This window comes from Equus caballus, chromosome 15 (assembly GCF_041296265.1).
Source record: "Equus caballus isolate H_3958 breed thoroughbred chromosome 15, TB-T2T, whole genome shotgun sequence".
NCBI classification, from domain to species: Eukaryota; Metazoa; Chordata; class Mammalia; order Perissodactyla; family Equidae; genus Equus; species Equus caballus.
In genome coordinates, this window is record NC_091698.1 from 21,165,308 (window position 1) to 21,191,076 (window position 25,769).

Consider the following 25,769-nt stretch of genomic DNA (forward strand, 5'->3'; position numbering starts at 1 on the left):
GGCAACTTTATCCGCCTTTCTATTCTCCATCTGTCAGTCACCTGGGAATTTGTGAACTATTCCATATGTCAGGCTTGTCAATCACAATGGGATGTGGGAACTATCTGCCTACTGCATAGGAATTCTTGTTAAAAGATTAATCTGCATTTAACTATTAGTTCTATATTTCGAATACCACATTGTTTGATGTTTTAAAATTTTTTCTCTCTGTGGAAAGGTAATGGAAATACATTTTATTTCAATAGTATAGATCAGAAGTCTTCATTTAAATAAGACTTACAAGTGTGTGACTGTTACACATATATCCCATGTTATATGTAGTCAGTGTAATGTGCGTGTACGATATGACATTTTAAATAGAATGCTCCTTTTATGGGAACACTGAATCTGACAGAAACCTATCTTAAGTGCTGACATTCTAGATATATATAAATTAAAAAGTAATGAACACATGGACTTCTTACCATTTTGAGATCTACAAACTTATCAAGATAGTTCTGAAAGAAAAATGTTTCACCAAAGGTACTTTATTTTAAACTTAAATGTACCTAAAATATTCAGATATCTCATTTAAATAAAGATGCAAGTAAAATTGTATTCATCACAACATCATTGCATCCATATAACATTATTGTTCCAAACCAATTAGAAAGATTCAAAAACCCAGCAAGTCATAGATAAATGTAGGATGTTTAAGTATCAACTTCATTTAATCTGAAATGTTTATATATTACATATTTTAAATCCATTTACTTCTGATAGAATTTGAGATGAAATAAAGCAGAACTAATGAAATATTAGGAAAAGATCAAAACAACATCAAGAAAAAAATGATAATTATGCTAGAAATCCAAATTAATGTACAGATCTTACGCCTGTGTGACCTTAGACAAGTTACTCAACTTTTTGCTGCCTGAAGCTCCACATCTGTGATATGAGGACATGAATATATGCTAATCTATAAGGTTTTGTGGAAGATGAAATAATATATATAAAACACTTAAGAACATGCTTAGAGGTGGAAAGTACTAAATACATGTTACCTAGTGTATTATCAGGGTCAGTATCCATTTCAGGCAGTTTGAAAGAGGGAATTCAACACAGGGAACTAGCCACAGAGATGTTGGAAGACCTGAAAACATTGACTCCGTTTACCACACTGCAGAACCTGGGAATCAATCATTTTCTTCAGCATTTAATGCCCTTCAGAGTTTTCCCATTGTTCTAAAGAAGGAAATCTTCAAAATGGCCTGCACAGCCCAGGGAGCAATAGCTCACATCAATTCTCCAGTTGTTATTGCACACCTTCTTCCCTTAGAGTCTCCACATTTTCCTTATTCTCAAGGTACCATGCTTTCTCCCACAAGGCCTATACCCACTGGAGCCCTTTTCCACCTTCTTGTGACCTAAATGTTCTTCAGATCTCAGTTCAAGTGTCACTTCACCAGCTTCCTCCTTCACCTGTGCACTTAATATCCTTATGGTTATTCCCAATGCTATATAATCAATCTCTAAATGTTTAGGTTGCACATAAATCTGTCCTTCTGTCCTTTAACTGTACATTTATTTGAGATATTTTGATTAATATTGGTCTGTTCACTAGACAGTAAATTCTATGAGGTCAGGGACTCAGTCTGGTTTGCTTCTCACCGAGCCCAGTAAAGGCACGTAATAGGTGGCCAGTACACATTGACTGAATGAATGACTTGCATTAGTGAGTGAAGGATCACACTGACAAATAATAAAGAAATGATTATCTATGCATATAAAGGAAAATGCCCTGACTGAAATCATGAACAGCTAAACAGTAAGTTTAATAACATAAATTAAAATAATATAATTACTTTCAAAGAAACTTAGGAAACATAATTACATCTGACTTAGATGACATGTCCAGAACACTGTGGAACATTTCCTTAATTTCCACAGGTACCGTTAGCGTTACATTTAGTTTTCTACCAAAGTCATTTTCTACATACATCTAATACTTTCTACTTTGTAATAAGTCTCATTCCATGTGTGTCCCCCGTGAAAAGCTATTAGTTTTTTGAGTATCTGAACTGAGTCTTTTTCACCTGTGCTTCTTTAGTGCCTAGTATAGTGCCCAATAAATGCTAGGTTGTTATTATGTTTTGTTTAGTAAAATTATTTATTCTGTTCAGAGCAATATTGCTTTTCTGTGGCTGCTTAGCTCAGATGTTTAAAAAAATGCTCCTGTTTTGTTGCTTCCAGTGAACCATTTGGCTGTGCTATATTCTGTTGCCACAGCCTGCACATTTATGCCTCTTTTTCCTGGCCATTCATCATGAAAATACATTCCACTAGTTACAATAAGGACTGGAGATAGAGTGTGGTCAGTTCAGGGTAAATTCATCATTACTTTAGGAAAATAAATAAGAGAGGAAGGGAGAGAGGAAAAGAAGAAAGGAGGAGAGAAAGAGAAAGAAGGAAGGAAGGAAGGACAGACAAAGAAAGATAGGAAGAAAGAAAGAAAGAAGAAAGAAATAAAGAGAGAAAGAGAGAAGGAAAGAAAAACAAAAGGAAGGAAAGAAAGAAAGAAAAAGAAAAAAGAAAAGGAGGAAACAAAAACAATACATATTTTCCAGTAAGGATTCTTTTGTTCCTAAATAGGATCAGAAATACCTTGTAATCTTGCTTTTAAAAGACAAGATTATTTCACTTAATGACCACAAGCAATGCTGGAGAACTTGAAATATCATCTAATGATATCTGAATATAGCTTTTAAAAATCTATGTTACATATCTCAGCACATTTGCCTAGATTGCTATTTATGCAAAAATAGAATAACAAGCAGAAAGTAAAGTAACAGAGGGTAAAACAAAAGAAAAAGATATATTTTAAAAATTATTTTGTCCTGTTCTTTTTTGGGATATGGCTACTATTCTGTCTAATATAAGTAATGTGATAAATAATTGCAAAAATTAAACATATGGTAATCTTATGCTAGAAATACAAAATAAATTCAAGTTGGGGATTTTTTTACATGACATGACAGGTTGAAAGATAAAATAAATATTAATGGATACATTAGTTTAGTTTAATTCTCCTCCAAGATGAGCAATAAAAGGTAATAACAGAGGAAGGATCTTTAATTTGAATCAAATAGCCATGAAAACTTCATCAAAATCCCATGAAGAGTTAAAATTAAAAATATTTTTAAATAAAACAGAGAAACATGAGACTATTATTCTCATCGATACTAGTCAAGATTGTAGTGGACGTCCTGGCCAATGCAGTATGATAAGAAAAAAGAAAAACTATGATAAAAGTTGGGATGAAAGAGACACAATGTCTCTATTTTGGGCCATACAACAGGTTACTCTAAAAGACTAAAATCTCTAAAAGAAACCACTAAAAATCTACTTGAATAAGAGAGATCAGTGAGGAGTCCCTATAGAACTTAACGTTAAAGATTCACTTTCTCCAGGGATAACTAAGGAGAAAAATTATGTACAAGGGATCTGATTTATTAGAGCAATACAAGCTACAAAATATCTACAGATACACTTAATTAGAAATTCTCAAAAGATATCTAAAGCAATCTGTACATTATTTTAAAGGATATGATAAATAAAATAATTCAGAGACATGCCTCAGAAAACAAAAATATTCAATATTGAGAAGTCTTCAGTTCTCAAGATAATCTATAAATTCAGCCAATCCCAATCAAAATTTCAGCAGAAATTTTTTTCTTTGTGAAAAAGATTAGCCTAGAGCTAACATCTGCTGCCAATCCTCCTCTTTTTTGCTGAGGAAGACTGGCCCTGAGCTAACATCCGTGACCATCTTCCTCCACTTTTCACGTGGGACGCCTGCCACAGCATGGCTTGCCAGCTGGTGCCATGTCTGCACCTGGGATCCGAACAGGTGAACACCAGGCCACCAAAACAGAATGTCCGCACCTTACCACTGCGCCACCAGGCTGGGCCCCAGAAATATTTTTAATGCAACTGAAAGGCAAATTCTACCCTTCACCTGGAAAAGAAAATTCAAGGCAATTGTTAAAAAAAAAACGGGAAATAACAAAGATGCTAGACTTTTGCCAAAAGATTAAAAATATATTATAAAGCCAGAGTAATTAAATTAATAAGATATTGGTATAAGAATAAATAGAAGGTCAATGGAAAATTATAGACAGTATTAAAATGCACCTAAGTATGATAAAAGGTCATTCAAATTAATGGGGGAAATGAAGGAGTATAACAAATGCTGTTGAGAATTTTGACTATCTTTTGGATAAAAAAAATTTAGATCTAAGCATATAAAAATCAATTTTTAAAAAAAGCTATGAAACGTTAGAATCTAGGCTGATCTGTGAAACACAGATCATATCATACCTTAGTTTTGCTGAGGTTTTAGGTGATTGACACTTGAAATGCATTTAAAATTTGGTAAGATTTCGCTCTTCTTCTCACTATTATTTTTTATAGCATCTTAGTATTGTGTCTTGCTTAAGAATAGCTACTCCCACTTAATAGGAGAAGTTTTGTCTGATATTTTATACTAACATTTCCTCAACTTGGACAAGGGCACTAGGATTTGAATGTAGGTAGTCTGATCTAGGATCTTTTATCTTAGAAATTAGCCTATACTGCCTCCTTAGGATGACTATGTAAATAGAAAAGCAAAAACTTGCATATAGAAACAGATACAATAATCAAAGGTTAAAAATAAGTTACAGTCTTAGGAAAAGTCTTTGCAAGGAATAGAACAGTAAAATAATCAAAAAGCACAATATACTCAAGGCATGTACACATCTAAAAGAAAAAAAAACCTTGCAAATGGAAAAAGGATATGAACATACAATTTAGGGAGTTAATATAAATAAAATGTCAAGCTTTTTTGTAGCTAGAGATGTAAATTTAAACACTAATAAAATGCTATTTTTCACCCAAATCATGAAACTAATTAAAAATTGATATTATCAAGTGCTCCTGGGAGTGTGGTCAACAGAATACGTTCATATACAGCTTTTGGGAATTTAGTGTGGTGAAGCATTTTTAAATGCAAGCAGATTTTACTAGCAAAATTTTAACTGTACATATCAACTTAAACTCAACTAACCAAAACTAAGTATCAGTGTGAGATCAGGCATATGTGCACAACAATACACAACATTTATTTTTAAGCTTTCTTTAGAAAATAGAAAAATTGGAAAGATCCCTCAATGGGGAAAAAGTTATATATCATTTAAGGTACTAAAATTCCACTCAATACTATCTACTGTTTAAAGGAAAGGAGGTAGGTCTGTATGCACTGAAGCACCAAGCTCCCACTGCACATTGGTAAATAAATATGCATTCAGCACGGTCTAACCTTTGTGTAACTGGACTCAGTTTCAGAGGATAAAGAAAACGGGGGAAAATATTTGAAGGAAAACAAGAAGACAAATGTGTATACCTAAAAGCAGAGCTTTGAGATACAGAAAACCATATATGGTCAATTAATTTTTCACAAGGGAGCCAAGAATACACAATGAGGAAAGAATAGTCTTTTCAATAAACGGTGTTGGGAAAACTGGATTGCCACGTGGCAAAGAATGAAACCAGATCCTTATCTCACATCATACACAAAAATCAATGCAAAATGTACTAAAGACCTGAATGTAAGACCTGAAACTGTAAAACAACTAGAAGAAAACAGAGGAGGTTAGGTCTTCAACATTGGTCGTGGCAATGATTTTTTGCATTTGATACCAAAAGCAAATACGACAAAAGCAAAAATAAACAAGTAGGACTACATCAAACTGAAAAGCTTCTGCCAGTAAAGGAAAGCATCAAGGTAATGAAAAGGCCACTTACTGACTGCGAGAAAATGTTTGCAAGCCACATATCTCATAAAGGGTTAATATCCAAAATAGACAAAGAATTGATATAACTCAATAGCCAAAAAAACCCCCAAATAACCCAATTGAAAAGTGGGGAAAGAACCTAAATAGACATTTTTTCCAAAGTAGACAGACAACAGGTACATAAAAAGGTGCTCAGCATCACTAATCATCAGGGAAAGGCAAATCATAACCACAATGAGATATCACCTCACACAAGTTAGGATGGCTTTTATCAAAAAGACAGCAGGAAACAAATGGTGGCTAGAATGGGGGGAAAAGGAAACACTGTTGGTGGAATGTAAACTGATACAACCAATTTGAAAAAAAGTATGGAGTTTCCTCCAGAAATTAAAAATAGAACTACCATGTGATCCAGCAATCCCACTACTGGGTATGTATGCAAAGGAAATGAAACCTTCACCTTAAAGAGATATCTCTACTCCCATGTTCACTGCAGCATTATTCACAGTAGCCAAGGTATGGAAACAATCTAAGAGTCCATCAATGGATGAATGGATCAAGAAAATGTGAATATATATACATGACTATTATATATATGTAGGAATATTATAAATAAATGGAATGTTATTTAGCTTAAAAAAAAGAAAATCCTGTCATTTGTGACAACACAGGTGAACCTGGAGAGCATTACGCTAAGTGAAATAAGTCACATGGAAAAGGACAAAAACTACTTGATATCACTTTTAAGTGGAATCTAAAAAAAAATCAAACTCATAGAAACAGAGAGTAGAAACCAGGCAACCAGGGCTTGGAGGTGGGGGAAATAGGGAGACATTGGTAAAAGGTACAAACTTTCAGGCATAAGATGAGTAAGGTCTGAGGATCCCATGCATAACGTGGGGACTATAAGTGATAACACTGTGTTGTTTCTTGAAATTTACTAAGAAAGCAGAACTTAAATCTTCTCACCAAAAAAGGAGGGAGGATGAAAAAAAAGAAGCAGAAAACAACAAACAAGAATTTTAAAGTGAGAGACAAATGCATAATTATAGGGGGAGATTTTAATATTCAGCTCTCAGTAAAGGAGAAAACAGGTAGATAAAAATAATAAAGACACAGAATATTTATACATTGCTACCAATTGATTAATCTAATTAATACTTATGGAATGATATGCTTGACACTACATAATACACACTGCATTTAAGTGTACTGGAAGATTAATCAGGAGAGACAATATGTTAGGCTATATAATGAGTCCCAATAAGTACAAAGGACTGAAATTATACACATATGTTCTCTGACCACAATGTAATTAAATTATAAATAAGTAATTTAAAAAATCTTGAAAATACTCATGCTTGGAAATGAATAAGTTCTTGGGGCAGGTCTTGTGGTAGTGGTTAAGTTTGCCCACTCTACTTCAGTGGCCCGCTGTTTGCAGGTTTGGATCCCAGGCGTGGACCTACACACCAGTCATCAGCCATGCTGTGGTGGCATCCCACACATAAAATAGAGGAAGATTGTCACAAATGTTAGTTCAGGGCCAATCTTCCTCACACACACACATGAAAAAGAAGTTCTAAATATCCCATGGATAAAAGAAGAAATTAGCAAAATACAATATATCAAAATTTGAGTGTTGCAACTAAAGGAGTGATTAGAAAAAGTTTATGCTTATATTAAAAAAGTTTTCAAGATCAACAATTTAAGATTCCATTTTAAGAAGTTATAAAAGGAAAAAAATAGGACCAAAGTTATTCAGAAGGAAATAGAAAAGGTATGATCAGAAATCAATTAAAACGGACAAGCAGTAGCGAAAAATCAATAAAATCGAAATTTCATCTTTTGAAACCGTTGATAGAATTGATAAACCTCTAATCAGACTAAATAGATTAATTAAAGAGAGAGAGGCAGTACAAAAAATATCAGCAGTGAACATTATTCTAGATAGTAGGGTCATAAGAACAGATAACTGAATATTATAAGGAAATAAATTTGATAATATGAAGAAATGGACAAAGTTCTTAAAAGACACAAATTCCCATATCTGTCACAAGAAGGAAAAAGTCCTAATATATCAGTCATTTTGAGCTAGAGATGATTTTTCTCACTAAGGACTATGACAATATCTACAGACATTTTTGTTTGGCATAATTTTAGGGGAGAGTGGCTATTATTGTATCTAGTGGACAGAGGCCAGGGATGCAACTAAACATCTTTTAATCCTATAATAAATGGGACAGCCCTCCACAAAAAAGAATTACTGAGCTCCAAATATCAAACGTACTAAGGTTAAGAAACCCTATTATACACCCATATTAGTTAAAATTTGCAATTGGTAATCAAAAATTTTTGACAAAGAAAATTCCAGGCCTTGTTGGTTTCACTGTTACAGTCTACTAAACATTGGAGGAAAATTAATACATTTGTTGCACAAACTATTTCAAAAGATAGTAGAGGAGCAAACATTTCCCACCATATTTTATGAGGACAACATTCCCTGATAACAATGCAAGACAAAGAAAAGAAAAGAAAAGAAAACTACAGACCAATAACCTTTATGAATATTGAAGCAAAAATGCTCAACAAAATGCTAATGAACACAATTCAGCAACATATTAAAAGAATTATACAACATGACCAAGTGGGATTTACTTCTGGAATGCGAGGGTGGTTTACCATATGAAAATCAATTAGTGTAATACGCCACATTAATAGAATTAAGGGGAAAACCCACATGATTATTCCAATTAAAGCAGAAAAAGCGTGTGTCAAAATTGAACATCCTTTCATCATACAAACACTCAACAACAGGTAATAGAATAAAACTTCTCCAACATGATATAGGTCATATATGAAAAACCCTTAGCTACTATCATACTCAATATTGAAAGACCAAGCTTTTCCTCTCTGATCAGGAACAAGACAAGGATTACTTTAATCACTTCTATTCACCATAGTACTAGAAGTTTTAGCAAGAACAATTAGGCAAGAAAAAGAAATAAAAGATACTAAATTGGTAAGGCAAATGTAAAATTATCTGTGTTCTCAGATGATATGATCTTAAGTGTGGAAAACTCTAAAGATTCCACACAAAAAAGCTGTTAAAGCTAATAAACAATGTTGCAGGCTGTAAAATCAATGCACAAATACCGCTTGCCTTTCTTTATAATGACAATGAACAATCTGAATAGGAAATTAAGAAAACAATTCTATTTATGATAACAACAAAAGAATGAAATAATTATAAATAAATTTAGCCAAGGAGACAGAAGACTTGCATACTGGAAAAACGTTGTTTAAATAAATTAAAGAAGACAAATAAATGGAAAGACATCTGATGTTCATGGACACCAAGACAATATTTTATAGGTGAAAGTTCTACTCAAAGAGATTTACAGATTCAATGAAATCTTTATCAAAATTGCAACTGTCTTTTTATGGAAATAGAGAAAACCATCCTAAAATTCTATCCCTAAACCTATCCTAAAATATGGAATCGCAAGGGACCCAAAATAGCCAAGACAATCTTGAAAAACAAAGAAAGTTGGAGGACTCACACTTCCAGATTTGAAACATACTACAAAGCTACAGTAATCAATTCAGAGTGGAGCTGGCAAAAGGACAGACATATAGAGCAATGAACTAGGAGAGCTCAGGAATAAACCTTTACATATATGACCAATCATTATTTGACAAGGTTGTCAAGGCCATTCAATGAGGAAAGGACCACCTTTTCAATAAATGGTGCTGGGAAAACTGGGTATTCAAATGCACAAAAATGAAGTTGGACCCATACTTTAGGTCATATACAAAAATTAACAAAAAATGGATCAAAGATCTAAACATAAGAATTAAAAATACAAAATTTTTAAAAGAAAGCATAGAGGAAAATCTCTGTGATGTTGGATTTGGTAATGACCTTTTGGATGTGACACAAAAAGCACAGGCAACAAAAGTTCAAATAGGTAAGAAGGACTTCATCAAAATTAAAAATGTTGTGTATTAGGCCGGCCCGGTGGTGCAGCACTTAAGTGCACATGTTCTGCTTTGGTGGCCTGGGATTCACTTGTTCGGATCCTGGGTGCAGACATGGCACCACTTGGCAAGCCATGCTGTGGTAGGCATCCCACATGCAAAGTAGAGGAAGATGGGCACGGATGTTAGCTCAAGGCCAGTCTTCCTCAGCCAAAAAAAGAAGAAGAGGAAGAGGATTGGCAGCACTTAGCTCAGGGCTAATCTTCCTAAAACAAAACGTTGTGTATCAAAGAACACTATCAAGTGAATAAAAAAGACAATCCACAGAGTAGGAGTAAATATTTGTAAATCATATGTCTAATAAGGAGTTAATGTCCAGAATATATAAAGAACTCCTAAAACTCAACAACAACAAAATAACCCAATTAAAAAATGAGCAAAAGACTTGAGTAGATATGTCTTTAAAGAAGAGTTACCTAAAATAGGCAAATTCATAGGGACAGAAAGTAGAATAGAGATGACTAGTGCCTGGAGGAGGAGAGAGTGGAGAGTTCTTTAATGCATGCAGAGTGTCTGTTTAGGATGATGGAAAGTTCTGGAAATATTGGTGACAGCTACTAAACATTGTGAATATATTTAATGCTGCTGAATTTAATAACTTAAAACAGTTAAAATGGCAAATTTTATGTAATATATATTTTACCAGAATAAAAATAAATGAAGGAGGGCTGGCCCCATGGCCGAGTGGTTAAGTTCACGCGCTGTGCTTCCAGGGCCCCAGGTTTCACAGGTTCAGACCCTGGGCATGGACATGGCACCGCTCGTTAGGCGACGCTGAGGTGGCATCCCACATAGCACAGCCAGAGGCACTCACAACTAGAGTATAAAACTATGTCCTGGGGGGCTCTGGGGAGAAAAAAAAGGAGAAATAAATATATTCCTAGATAAATAGAATTTGAGAGAATTCGTTACCAGCTGACCTGATCTACCAGAAATACTATAAAGGAAGCTCTGCCGGCTTAAAGAAAATGATACTAAGCACTAACTCAAATATACAAGAAAGAATGAAGATGATCAGAAATGGCAATATATGGGTAATTATAAGACCTTGTGTGTGTGTATAAACATATATTTATTATTAATATATTATATTAATATATTAAAAAATATATAATTTTCTTTAAACAGATACATATATATGTATATATAATGGATTTATAAATCTAAAATGAATATACATAAAAACATTATATATGGATATATATTTTTTCTTTAAACATAATATAGAAAGCAATAATTATAACATTATACTGTTGAGTTTATAACAAATATAGATGTAATCTGTATTATATAACCATAGCACAAAAGACAGGTGAGGAAAACAGGGCTATAGTACAACAGAGTTGCTATATTTTATCAGAATTTAGTCAGTATCAACCTGAAGTAGATTTGGGGGAAGTTAAGATATGTAACATAATTCTGACAGCAACCACTAAGGAAATAAATGGGAAAATGGTTAAAAAATCAGCGAAGGCATTAAAAATTACGTTAAAAATCTCTAACACAAAGCAAAGCAATAAAAGAGAAGCAGAAGAACAAAAAAAGAGATGAGACAAATAGAAACAAATAGTCAAAGGTAGCTGTAAATCCAACTGTCTCTATATTTATGCTAAATGAGAGTGGAATAAACGCTTCCATTAAAAGGCAGAGTTTTCAGACTGGACACAAAGTACAACACAACTACTCATACACAAGACACACTTCAGCTTCAAAGAAATGTAACGTCTCCAGGGAACCTGTCTCATAAAACCATGGTTTCTGAGTTTATTTGCCATAAGTATTCCGTTAGCTGGGACAACTTGTTAAGGTTACTGAGTATAAGATATTTTCCTCCTAGCAAATGTAATTATTCCAGTTGGCAAGTACAGACCAGTTCACTTTCCTTCCTTTTTTACCCCAGGGGAGTTCCTAGTAAAAGGAGTGAATAGATCATAGCCCAGCTACTTTAACTCTCTCCTCCCCAGGTGACATATTTTTTCTGAGTGTATAGTTAGGAGTTTAATTGTCTGCAGAGAAAGTTAACTTTGAATTGATTTTCTATTCAATTAGATACTTTTTGCTTAATATTTTCAGGTTTTGTTCTATGAGCCTCTTATTTCTTAGAGGATTAATCTTTGCTTCTTGGCTGCCATTTTGGTCATCTGGTCTTTCATTATCTTGATCTGTATTCAATTTTTATGCACACTGTCTAGCTCCTTGAGTGCAAATTTTGTTCCCCATAATCTGAATTTCTGCTGCTTTAATATTGTGATTTTACTATGTCTGGTAATGATTCAAATTATGCTCTTAAGAAATAATTGTGCTCTTGGGGCTGGCCCCGTGGCGGAGTGGTTAAGTTCGCGCGCTCCGCTGCAGGCGGCCCAGTGTTTCCTTGGTTCGAATCCTGGGCGCAGACATGGCACTGCTCATTAAACCACGCTGAGGCAGCGTCCCACATGCCACAACTAGAAGGACACACAACAAAGAATATACAACTATGTACTGGGGGGCTTTGGGGAGAAAAAGGAAAAAATAAAATCTTTAAAAAAAAAAATAATAATTGTGCTCTTGTTATAAAGGTTTCCTGTACATTTTAAAATTCCCCTTAAGAATGATTGTCATTTTCTTAAATTTTCAAGTGTGTTCTTAGAATGGGATTGACTTCTGTAATCTTTTTATTTTGTTTCCCTCTTAGTTTTTTTGGCTTTTTAAAAAAATAAACCTTTAATAGTTTTATTAAATAGTGTTAGATTTACATGAAAGTTGTAAAAATAGTACAGGGTTCTCAGACACCCCACACCAAGTGCTCCCTCTTAGTAATATCTTATTTTGCACATTTTACATAATGAATGGACTACTATTGATGCATTATTATGAATTAAACTCTATACTTTATTTAGATTTCTTTGGTTTTTATCTAATGTTCTTTTTTTGTTCCAGGATTTCGCCCAGGTTGTCACCTTACATTTAGTCATCATGCATCCTCCGGCAGCTCTCCACTGTGACAGTTTCTCAGACTTTCCTTGTTTTTGCATGCAGTGGACATTTTATTAATTGTGGTAACATACAATGTACCATTTTAAATCTTTTTTATGTACAATTCAGTGGAATTAAGTACATTCACATTGTTGTGCAGCCATTACCACTATCTATTTCCATCATCACAGATGAAAACTTTGTACCTATTAAATAATAATTCCCCATTTCTACCTCTGCTAAGCCTCTGGCACCATTCTCTCTGTCTCTATGAATTTGCCTGCTCTAGATACCTCACGTAAGTGGAATAATACAATATTTGTCCTTTTGTGTCTGGCTTACTTCACTTAGCGTATTTTCTAGGTTCATCCATGTTGTAGCAAGTATTAGAATTTCATTCCTTTTAAAGGCTGCATGATATTCTCTTGTGTGTGTATACAGACTATCCCCGACTAATGATGATTCTACTTATGGTTTTTCAACTTTTTGATAGTGTGAAAGTGATAAGCATTCAGTAGAAACTGTACTTAGAATTCTGGATTTTAATCTTTTCTCCTGCTAGAGATATGTGGTAAATACTCTCTCGTGATGCTGGACAGCAGCAGCAAGTCACAGCTCCCAGTCAGCTGTGCGATGTCTAGGATAAACAACCCATACTCTACAGTGTACTGTATTGTCAGTGTTTTTTGGATCCAATATTAAATGCATTTTCTACTTATGATATTTTCAATTTACAATGGGGTAACCCCATTATAAGTCAAGGAAGATCTATCCCACCATTTGTTTATCCCATGATTCTTCCATGGATATTTTGGCTATTGTGAATAATATTTTTATAAACATTAGTGTACAAATACCTATTTGAATTCCTGCTTTCAGTTATTTGGTTATATACAAGAAGTGGAATTGCTGGGTTATATGGCAATTCTATGCTTAAATTTTGAGGAACAGCTATTCTGCCATCCCTAGTGCCTGCATCATTTTACATTCCCACCAGCAATGCACAAGGTTCTGGTTTTCCGCATTCTCATGAACATTTGTTTTCTGCTTTTTGGATAAATAGCTGATCTAATGGGTGTAAAGTAGTATGTCGTTATGATTTTGATTTGCATTTTCCTAATGATTAGTAATGTTGAGTATTATTTCATGTGCTTACTAGCCATTTGTATACCTTCTTTGTATAAATGTCTATTACAGTCCTTTGTCCATTTTTTAATCGAGTTGTTTGTTTTGTTGTTGTTGAGTTTCAGGAGTCCTTTATACATACTGGACATTAAGCCTTATCAGTTATATGATTTACAAATATTTCCTCCCATTATGTGAGTTCCCTTTTCACTCTCTTAATGTTATTCAATGCTAAGGTTTTCACTTTTATGAAATCCAATTTACCTATTTTATCTTTTGTTGCCTGTGCTTTTGGTGTTATATCCAAAATATCACTGCCATATCCAATGTCATGAATATTTCCCCCTACATTTTCTTCATGACATTGGATTTGGCAGTGATCTTTTTGGATATGACACCAAAATCATATATATAGATTTAGCTCTTGTCCTTAGGCTTTTTATCCATTTTGAGTTAATTTTGGTATACAGTGTAAGCTTTGGGTGATACATCACTCTTTTGCATGTGGACGTCCAGTTTTCCAAGAATAATTTTCTGACAAAGCTGTCCTTTCCCCTTCTGAATGGTCTTGGTGCCCTTGTCAAAAGTCACTTGACCATATATATATATGAGGGTTTATTTTTGAGATTTCTATTCTATTGTATTGTTCTTTATGTCTTTGTTTATGGCAGTTACCACCCTGATTACTGTCCTGCCTTCTCTTATTTAGTTTTCAGTGTAGACTTTTAAAAGATGTTTGATATTTTCTCTTTTTTCCATATTTTCTTTTCATAAATGTGGTAGTCCACTGGAGACAGTCTATTTGAGGTGCACATGTAGTTGAAGATTATTTTCCTTGAGTTTGGTGCCAGGAGTTAAGGATTCTGCCCCTGTTTTTTTCTACAATCAAGATAAAGTTAGGGCTGCAACCAGCCAGGTGTGTCTTATGTTTATGACCAAATCATTTCTTATTAATGCTCAGTGTGAGGTCTGTCCCCGGTGGTCTGCTTCAGGATGGGGTTGTCCATGTTTAGCTCTACCAACATCATACAGCCTGTTCATATCCTTTTAATGTGCATGCATATTGGATAGAACCATGCTTCACATCTTTTTATGACCAAGGTTTGATTTCTGAAAAGTGAAAAATTTTAGATCTGCTCTTGGTTATATATTTCAACAAATCCCATTGGTGTGGAATGTCACATGATTTCAGGAACATTCTGAACTTTTGCCATTTGTTCTGGGTCCCGTTGGGGATTTTTATCTTTCCATAAGCCTTCTGGTACATTTAATGAAACATTGAAGAATGGAGCCCTCACATACTTCTACTCTCCTATACTCTCGTAAGTCTTACGGGTTCTCATTGAGACAACAGTTATCACTGTTTTAGAGGTACATATCATACTGATGGAGACTAAAATACAAAAAAAAAAAAACATACCATTTTTCACTTCCAATTATAGTCTGTTTTGTACTTTCAGGTGTGAGCAATAAGGAATGTTTTAGAATGAGTCATATTTTAAAGAAAATATGCTTTTCTGGTTGTCTATTTGGCAATTATTATTTGATTGGAATGTCAATAATTTTTATTTACATTTAAAAATGAGCTATTTTCTGAAATATATTTTTATTTGCTATAATCTAAAGTGGAGCTAGTCCCTCTTCAGTGAGACCGTGATGCCCAGTAAAGAAATCAATGATTGCACCGACCAAACTGATGGATAGACCGTGAGCTCCTTGACATATTTGCCTTAGCCTTATTCATTCTCGTAAACCAGAAGAACTTTAACATGCAGCGAGTGAAAAGTAAATGTACATTAAACTTGTTTATTTATTGAACAAAGAGTAATTTCATCTTTTCTGTACAACATGCGTGGAGCTAGGCGCTGAAAACAGAACGGTAAGAAAAAGATACAGATACCTGTGCTCATTGAGCTTGCATTTTAAATTGAATATATTTATTTAAATATGATCACCAAATAAGCACAACATTTCAAGTCGTGTTATGAAGAAAAAGAACAAGACGTTTTAAGAATAGCTAATAAAGACTCATTTTATCTGAATGAAGAATGACTCAACAGTTAAACAGTTGCAATGTGATTATAAAAATTCATATTGATAATTGAGAATAACCAATTAAAAACCAAAATATGAATAGGCCAATATTAGTTCAATTGCCTTGAGTGAGACAGCACATTTCATAAGTGCAATTAATTGGCAGAAGGTGTAAGACTAACGAAGGTCATTTAAGGAAGTTGGACGATCTCCTTCAGAGTCCTGTTCCTCTAATTTGGTCTCCCTTTGCACAGTGTGATTCTTCCAGTTGTTCTTCGGTTGATCGGGCACAGACCTCAGAGGAACATGTCGTGAAGCTCACCCTTCTAAGCTGGTTTCAGTAATGAACATGAGCTCTTGCAGTAGCATTGTTTTTCCTAGCAAACAGAAATGTTAGAGTGAGCGCAGATTTTCTAGAAACACTATCGATGTCGGTACAGACCCTCTTCTCAGATATATAGATTGTGATTAGATCGAGGACCCTATCTTGTTCATCCTCGCTCCTCTAATATCTATAAATTGCCCAGTACTAAGCTGGTATTCAACAAATGTTAGTTGAATAAATGAATATTTATATATCTAACATTTGCTAAATAAATAAGCTGATAAATTATTATATTAAATACAGAATTTTTAAGTCAATAGTTTATGTTTTAGCTTATGTTCCTTTGCGATATTGCCACGTATAACTCCATACAAGTAATTACAGAATATAGGTTTATATGCAAAAGTTTATGTGTAAAGGCTTAAATATACCTATAACATGTGAAGTCATTTTTACATTTTAATCATGTGTGTATAGACACATAAATACACACATACACAAACATATGTGCTGCCATTTTAAAATAAGGAAACATTTCCATAAGGCATGTGACATTTCGATATACATATTGAGTATGCGTAATCTCTTGCTGATAAATAAACACCAAGGCCAATCATTTCCTAGAAAATTTTGTGTAACAAATTTTAAGAACTATTGAAGTCCACAGGATTTTTGCCAAAACATTTATATTAAATTCTCAGAGTAGGAAGTTTGCATACCTAAAATAATTAATTTTATTTGAACTGCATGTCCTCTTATAGAGAACTGAATGTAAACATCACAAATTTTTTTCAAAATTTTCCGGTGTCCTTATAAATTAATAGGGAATATATATATATATTTATAGATGCTACATCTGTAATACATAATGAAATATGTAGCATAAAAATCCAAATACACACATGTATATTTTCATACACATGCACAAACACATACACAAAAATTATGAAAACCCAAATATCCTTTTTTTATTTTAACATCAAGCCTGTCTCTCCCAAATTCTGGGCTGGTGCTAGGGATGTGTGCCACTGTATTCATTGGATCTTAGTGTCACTGGCATGAAAGGGCTAGACTGAGAAAGGACACTACTTTCACTGATTGTTACAGTTTCTTTACCCTCTTTCATGGCGAAACCAAAGAAACAACGCAGTATTTTTATACAAATGAATATTTATTGACATACAGGAAAGAGCCTATAATTGTTTATTTTCAAAACAATACACTTAAAAAATTTTCAAACAGATCTCAGTGTTTGTTATACTTATGTTTTAATTATAGCCAAGAAGATAATTTACAAGAGCAACATGGTACAAGATCCTCTGGAACATAATAGCTATAGCAATACCATAATTTAGGTGAAATTTATTAGGAGGTGAAATTGCATTAGGATATTTAATGCAACTGGTGCCTGGTTCCACATCCCTGTGTAGATAGTTTTGTCCAATATACAATAGGCATGAAAACACAATGCTTTAAGTTAATGACACTTTATCATCATCGAAAGATATTTATCAGTGTCAGCTAGTGTTGGGCAATATACATATATGATATCGTATATGACATGCATCCTGTATTTCTAGTTATTATTGTTTAGCCAGTATTCTGCACAATGTCTAGATAGTCACTGGAATCCTAGGCACTTAATCACTTAAGATGAGTTATACATTATCAAAATAACAGGCCTTCAGAAAGGATACGAAGCTATTGTAATGGATGGAAACACTAGAAAACTGAAAAAATTGATCTTTAAAGAGTTAGAATATTTAATCTTACAATTTCCCTCCTATACTCCCTCCTTGTCCATTCTAATTATCTATTTAGGGATCGTCCCTCACCATTGGACAGCTTCAAGGAGCATTATTCCCTCAGAAAACAAGCGGGCTTAAAGAGAAATACTCAAATGGATCCCACAGTAGAGAATAATAAAACTTTACTATGTTCTCACAGAGTGCAATCCTCCCCTTTCTTTCATCTCAAACTTACACAGTTAAAGTTCCCATAAATTTTATAGGCCACTCAAATCTGTTTTAACTCACCTAGGCTGCTCAAAGGTTAAGTACTTCCTAGCTGAGCCCTGCACATAAATATAACACATACCTTTCGTGTATGTCAAACTGCATATCAAGATCGGCATCTTTATGCCCATGTTTGTATATGTGCCTTACTTGTAAAGATGTGGGTGCCAAGGAATTTGGCATCTCATTTTAAAAGACAGGCACAAGAGTCGATTTCAGAAGAAAATTAACATATAGAGATAATAAGAAATCTATGGATGTTGCAAAAGGAGAAGAGAAAGTACTACAGGGGTAAGATAAGCACATAAAAAGTTATTTTGCTCTGGAAATGAAATTTTTAATCATGACGTTTATGGGAAGAGTGACCTGAGTGAAACTGAAGACAATGGAGTGAGTCAGGAAAGGCTGCGGAATTTTGTCCCACAAGATAGATGCCACAGAACTAAGTTCAATGTTTTACTTTTATCTCTGTTTCTGTCATCTTAAACATGGTATTGTCTTCCTATGTTAGCCTTTCTACAGTACTCTTATCTATATTTTCTACTCAACTTTGTTTGCAGTTGAGCTGTATTTAGCTGTCACTTAGCTATCAATAACCAAGGTGTATCAGGAAGCCAATTGAAGGTAAAAAGAACACACCATCCTGTTGCTTGTGAGCCAACAAGACTGCTAAAGAGAGCCCTTTCTTTCATTCTTCCATAAATAATTTTGATGGCATGCTATACATCAGTCACACTCTAGGCTTTTCAGATATGAGTAGTGAATAAACTCATAAAGTCTCTCCCCTCCTAAAATTTACATTTCGAGGGGGCAGATAGCCATTGATTAAGGAAACAAAAAAGCAAACAAATATATAAACACCTCATTTTGACAATTCTAAGATATGATCTCATAGAATATATTTTTACATGGCAGAAAAACTCAACATGGACATAACTAATCTTCTAAGAGATTACGTTATGACATGACATTGAAATTAAAGTTATTTTTTATGCAGAAAGGCACAGAAATAGAGCAGCAGGTCACATATTTTATATTAATTAAACAAATATCATCATTAGAGAAAAACCTAAGTTCCTTATTTTCTCGCAGAGTCATAACAATATACTTTATATGACTGAAAAGAGGAAAATGCCAAGATATAAATGACAACTATGTTTTCTGTTTTTGTTCCAACCGAGATGTGTGCAGAGGGCCTTGGACGAATGCAAACCAAGCAGTCCAATGGAAGGCAGTGTTAAGCCTACAATACAAGAGAAGACCAAGGTCAAGATCTGATTTGGCCAGTAAAAATATTAGCCACTTTTAGATTCAGACAGCTTATTGCTTATGTAGACAATAAAAAGAAGAGTAGGCAAAGCTTCCAGCTCCCTGTGGTCCTTGACTTACATACCAAAAAGACAACACCAAAACCAAAGGGCCACATGATAATCCAATGTGATTTGGGGGCATCTTGATGCTCAGGGTCACAGTCTAGATTTCAGCTGAGCAGTTTTATAGTCTGCAGCTATACCTTGAGGGAGTGGAGCAGAAACCAGGGAGGCAATGAGAGATTACCTCATGACAGTTCCCCAGAGGAGATAGGGAGGCCAGCAGAAGGTGGCTTTGGGGCAGCTCATCAGAAACTGCCTATCCTCTGTTGCTCCAGAGAGATCACAAGGTGCTCTGCCCGTACTCAAATAAAGTGTAGTGAAAGCCTTTGCATGCCTGCCTCTGGATGTGTGCCAGATCACCACTCACCATGGTGAGCAGTTTTCCCATGCAGAAAGTACTGCCAAATTCCTTGGAATAGATAAAAATGTTCTTCAAAGTAGTGAGTCTGGAGTGACGTATTCATGTATTTTACTTTGGTCAAATAAGAAAAAGAATACATCAAAACTACAACAGGTATCAGTAGCTAAGGAGAAAATCCAAAAAACAGTAGCAGAGCATTATTTTAAGAAATGCTGAATTATCAAAGCTCTTGAATGTATAGAGGATGATAGTGTGTAGAAAAACGTGGATATAAACTCATTGTTTCTTAATGTGAAGGAGTTTTAAATAACCCAATTTCTTTCATTGCACTTTTCATCTTTTTGTATGCAGAAGGGTGATAGGTGATAAATATCTTTGCTTAAATAAGTCTAAAATAGTATGATTGAAATAATTCTAAGTGAAGAAAGAATTGTTTCACTGTTTAATTGGCAGTGTATTTTCTTTCCTAGTGATGCATAAAATAACCATGCATCTTACAATCACTGCAACTTATATTCAATTAAATAGTTTATGTAAGGGGATAATGAATGCTATGGAGAAAAATAAAGTGAGGTGAGATGGATAGAGAAGAAAAGAAGGTAGCCCATTTCATAAAAGTCATCAGAGAAGGCCTCTGTGATGAGGTGATAATTGAACAGAGACCTGTAGCAAGTAAAGGAGGGAGCCGTGTGGACATTTGGCAGAAGAAAGTTCAAGGCATATGTTACAATACTTGCAAAGACACTGAGGTAGGATCTGGCTTTACGCACTTGCAGAAGAGCAAGGAGGCCTGAATGACTCCAGGAGAGTGAGAAAGAAGTGGGGTGCTGGGTACTGAAGTCAGAGAATTTGCAAGGGACTAGCTCTGGAAAGGTCTTGTGGGTCATGTTTAATATATTGGCTCATACTTTGAATGAGAAGGGAAGCCATTGGAGAGTTTTGAGGATAAGAATGACATGCTATGACTCATGCCTCAAAAACATCATCCTGGTTACTATTTTTAAAATAGACAGTAATAGGAGAAGAGAGGACAAGATGGAAGCCCGTTAGTAGGTTTCAATTTAGGTGGTTGCAGTGAAGATGAATACAATCTGTTCGATGCTGAATATATTTAAAAAACGGAGCTTGTAGCATTTGCTGACAGGTTAGATATGAAGGGCAAAAAAATAAAGGAGTACAGAATGGCTCCTAATTTCATGACCAGCATACCTGACAGGATAGAATTGCCACTTGCTGTGATGAGGAGGACTTAGGGGAAAGGATGAGAAGACAGAAATCAGGAGTTCAGTTTTAAATGTGTTAGATTTGAAATGTCTTCAATTAGTTATCCAAGCAGCAATGTCAAGTTGAAAAATGGGCATGAGTGTTTGGAGGTCAAGGAAAGGGGTCTAAGAGCAAGGTATTAATTTGGAAGTCATCAGCATATAGACATCTTTATGAAAGTTTCCTGTATCTCCTTCTCGGTTGAGTTTTGCCCCAGAAATCCACACCTCTCCCCAAATACAGAGAGGAGAGTCCATGTGCCACTCAGGCAAGTATCTGTGGTTCCTGACAGTTGAAGATTCTGTCCTCTGAAGATTCTGTTCTCTGGAGTGTTTTCCTTTCTCTATCTCTAAGCTTACCAGCTCTGTGATGCATCCCCTTCACAGCCAAGTTCTAATCTAGCCATCTGAGTTTACAAGCAGACCTACTTTGCTTTGTAAAGGAGAGTCACACTGGAGGTACAATTTCGAACAATGTGAAAAAAAAAATCTTGTCCTTTCCCATTGATTACTCAAAAGCCAAAGAAACCACGGAGAGAAACTCACTGCCAATGTTTGAAAGAGCAGTACCAAATAACAGGCTCCAGCACTGTCCTTAATGAGTTGTCTATAAAAGTATGTGATACGCATCAAATCTGAGGTTTCTCATGAGGTAAAAGAATGAATATTATGACAAAACAAAGTAAAATCAACATGTTATTTCCATTATTGCTGGCAATATCCCTGATATGAAAGTGACTAGCAGAGATACTTTTGTTAAAATGATAGAAAGTCTTCATGTAGATTATGTATACAGAGCACCATAGTGAAAAGTGCAACTATGTCTTCGGTTTTCATTTGTTTGGAATGAGGGAGTACTTGTGTTTCTAGTTAAAACCATCACTGGATTCAGCAATTCTTTAAATTCCCTGGAGAAGGGATGAAAATATAAAAAGTCTTTCTCATTATACAGTGTCCTGTAGTTTTATCATCAGGTAACTTTGATACAAATGTTAGTTTGGGAGATTATGGAACAAAAGTAACATATTCAAATGAATTCCTAAAATATTAAAAGCAGATATGGACTAATGTAGCAGGAATTTTACTCTTGCCATTCATTTGAAGTTCTGTTCTACCCTCATAAATCAAAAACTCACCCAAATGATATTTTCAGTATGTGCAAATGTGGATATGAGCAATGTTGCTTTTCAATAGCAGAATTTCTAAGAGCCCATCATCGCTGTTGGTACATTTTCTTATGTTGGAAATACTGCAGAGGATTAGAAATCTTAACTAAAGTTTTTCTAGTCATCAATTATAGCAAAGTTTTACGGAAAAAAATCACTTACCACAGCTCTTTTTCCTGTTTAGGCTTATTCATTTTAACAAAGAAACTAAAATCTCTTACTTTCTAGAGAATTTAAGGAAAAGATCATTGAGTTGAGGACCTGGTTTTAATAGGATTATTAAGTCATCGAAACAAGAGGACTGACTGATAATGCTTAATTTCTTAAGCTTAGTGATGGTATATGGAGGTTTATCATATTGTTCCCTGTACTTTTGGGGGGCTGGAATATTTCATAATTAGAAAAATATGTGGTAGTAGTTGAACCATTTAAAGAAAAGTGAATAAATAAATAGTTTTTTACTTCTGATACTGTCCCAAAATTTCTCCGCATGTGGTATGGCTAGCTCTGCACTCACAATTTATTTTGTAATTCTTGCTATTTTACATTATGATTGGCAAAACTGAGGAAAACCAAAGTTCAACCATAGGAGGATGTTTGATTTGCCAAAGTTAGTTAGAACATGCCTAAGTTGGTATTTTCCTCTAATTAAATTCTATTACCTTGCCCAAATCCGGTTTGTAATAGCAAAGTCCAATTTGGGAGAAATTCTGGAATGGGATAGTGAGGACCTCTGTATATCCATACCTCCATAAAAGGACCAAAATATTAGCCCAAATAAGTCAAAATCAAACTTTTCCCATTGGTGGAAATTAACCAAAGTTTTGCGACACTTTGACAAGCATTAATTAAAGAAAATCTCTGAACCCTGTTAAAAACAGCAGGGTTAGTGGCTTGGCCTACCCCAATTCTCATCTCTCAATCTCTGTAGCCTTGAAAATCATCAGCCTTACAATTGCAGTAGTTGTAAAAGCCATCAGGCTTGTAGTCTATGGAGCCGGTAGACTAGGACAGAAGTTCTTCAAAAGGTGCCACCCCCAGAGCAGTGTCACAATTTGGGCTGTCTTGGAGCTCCCCTCTGGAAAAGTCCCATTTGCAAGGACCTGTCATTATCTGACCTGATGCAGAGCTTGCTCTACAGGAAAAACCCTATTTCCAGTGTGTTTCTCAAAAAGCAAAAGCAAATCAGTAATGGAAATGCAAACTGGTGCAGTCACTATGGACAAGAGTATGGAGATTTCTAAAAACATTACAAGTAGAAATACCGTATGACCCAGCCATCTCACTACTGGGTATCTATCCAAAGAACTTGAAATCAGCAATTCTAAAAGTCCCATGCACCCCTCTGTTCATTGCAGCATTATTTACAATAGCCAAGACGTGGAAGCAACCCAAGTGCCCATCAACTGGTGATTGGAGAAAGAAAATATGGTACATATATATGCAATGGAATACTACTCAGCCATAAAAAAGGATAAAATCATCCCATTCACAACAACATAGATGGACCTCGAGGGTATTATGTTAAGTGAAATAAGCCAGATAGAGAAGGACAATCTCTGTATGACTCCACTCACATGTGGAAGTTAAGCATGTAGACAAAGAGAACAGATTAGTGGTTACCAGGGGAAAGGGGGTTGGGGGGGTAGGCACAAAGGGTGAAGTGGTGCACCTACAACATGACTGACAAACAATAACGTACAACTGAAATTTCACAAGTTGCAAACTATCATAATCTCAATAAAAAGTTAAAAAAAATCAAATCTGCAATAATTATTTAATATTGCTGCAGCCTGAGCACAACACCAGCAAACAACAAACTAACTCAAGAAGAAATAGAAAATATCAATGGACTCATAGCAAATAAAGAGATTAAATTGGTAATTCAAAAGCTTCCCACAAAGAAGAGCCCATGCCCAGGTGGCTTCACTGTTGGTCATTTAAGGAAAACTAATATAAATCTTTTACAAAACTGCACTAAAAAATAGAAGAGGAGAAAACACTTCCTAATTCATTCTATGGAGCCATTACCCTAATACCAAAACTAGATGCATGCAGACATTAAAAGGAAAAAAAACCACCAACGTTCCTTACGAACATAAACACAAAATTCTCTATAAAATGCTAGCAAACTGAATGTATCAACATTAAAAAGAATTAGAGAGAAAAAGAAAAAAAGGAAAAATTGATGAATTGGACTTCATCAAAATTAAAACCTTTTTATTTGCAAAAGACCCTATTAAAAGGATGAAAAGGCAAGCCACAGATTAGAGAAAATATTTTTAAACCACGTATCTTGCAGAGGATTCACATTTAGAATATGTAAAGAATTCCAAAAACCTAATAGTAAAGAAAACACCAATATTCCAATTTGGAAATGGACAAGAGGCATAGAGAGACGTGTCACACAAAGAGGATATGCAGATGGCAAATACATAAATGACAAGATGTTCAACATTACCAGGCATTAGAGAAATGCAACTTAAAAACCACAATGAGATACGACTCCATACTTACCAGAAGCCTAAAATTTAAAAAAAAAAGTTGATAACATCAAATGTTAGAAAGGATACTGAGAAACTGGATGGTTCATATACTGCTCATGAGAATTTAATATGGAACAGATAGTTTGAAAAAATTAATGAATTTTTAAAAAAGTAAAACTGGACATTTAAACTTTATACAACGCAGCAACTCCACTCCTGAGCATTTATCCCAGGGAAATGAATCTTCTGTTCACATAAAAACCTAGACATGAAGGGCTATAGCAGTTTTATTCATACTGGCTAAAAACTAGAAACATGTAGATGTACTTCAAAAAGCAAATGAGTAAACAATAGAGTAAACTGAGTAAATGAGTAAACTTTAGAAAATCCATACCATAGGTTACTGCTCAGCAAGAAAAAGGAAGAAACTATTGTTACACAAAACAACCTGGATGAATCTCTAGAGAATTGCACACTGAGTGAAAAAAGTCAAGCCAAAGTATTATATACTCTGTGATTTCATTTATATAACATCCTTGAAATGACAAAATTATAGAAATCGAAAACAGAATAGTGTTTGCTAGTGGTCAGAGACCAGGGTAAGTTGAGGGAAAAGGTGACAGATGTGTTTATAAAAGAGGAAAGTGAAGGATCCTTGTCGTAAGAGAACGGTTCAGAATCTTGACTGTATCAATATTAATATCTTGGTCTTGATGTTGTACTGTATATTTGTAAGACTACTTTTGAAGGGAACTGAGTATAGGGTACATGAGATATCTCTGTATTATTTTTCACACCTGCATGTGAATCTAC

General features: G+C 34.6%; 1 long non-coding RNA gene across 1 annotated transcript in view; it reads right to left on the reverse strand.

The window, feature by feature from the left end:
* Positions 1 to 16,136: 16,136 nt before the first annotated feature.
* LOC138917740 (uncharacterized) overlaps positions 16,137 to 25,769 on the reverse strand; it is a 220,417-nt gene continuing 210,784 nt past the window's right edge. Inside the window, exon 3 of the long non-coding RNA XR_011426182.1 lies at positions 16,137 to 16,345. This is a non-coding gene — a long non-coding RNA (uncharacterized lncRNA). The remainder of the gene's footprint in view (positions 16,346 to 25,769) is intronic.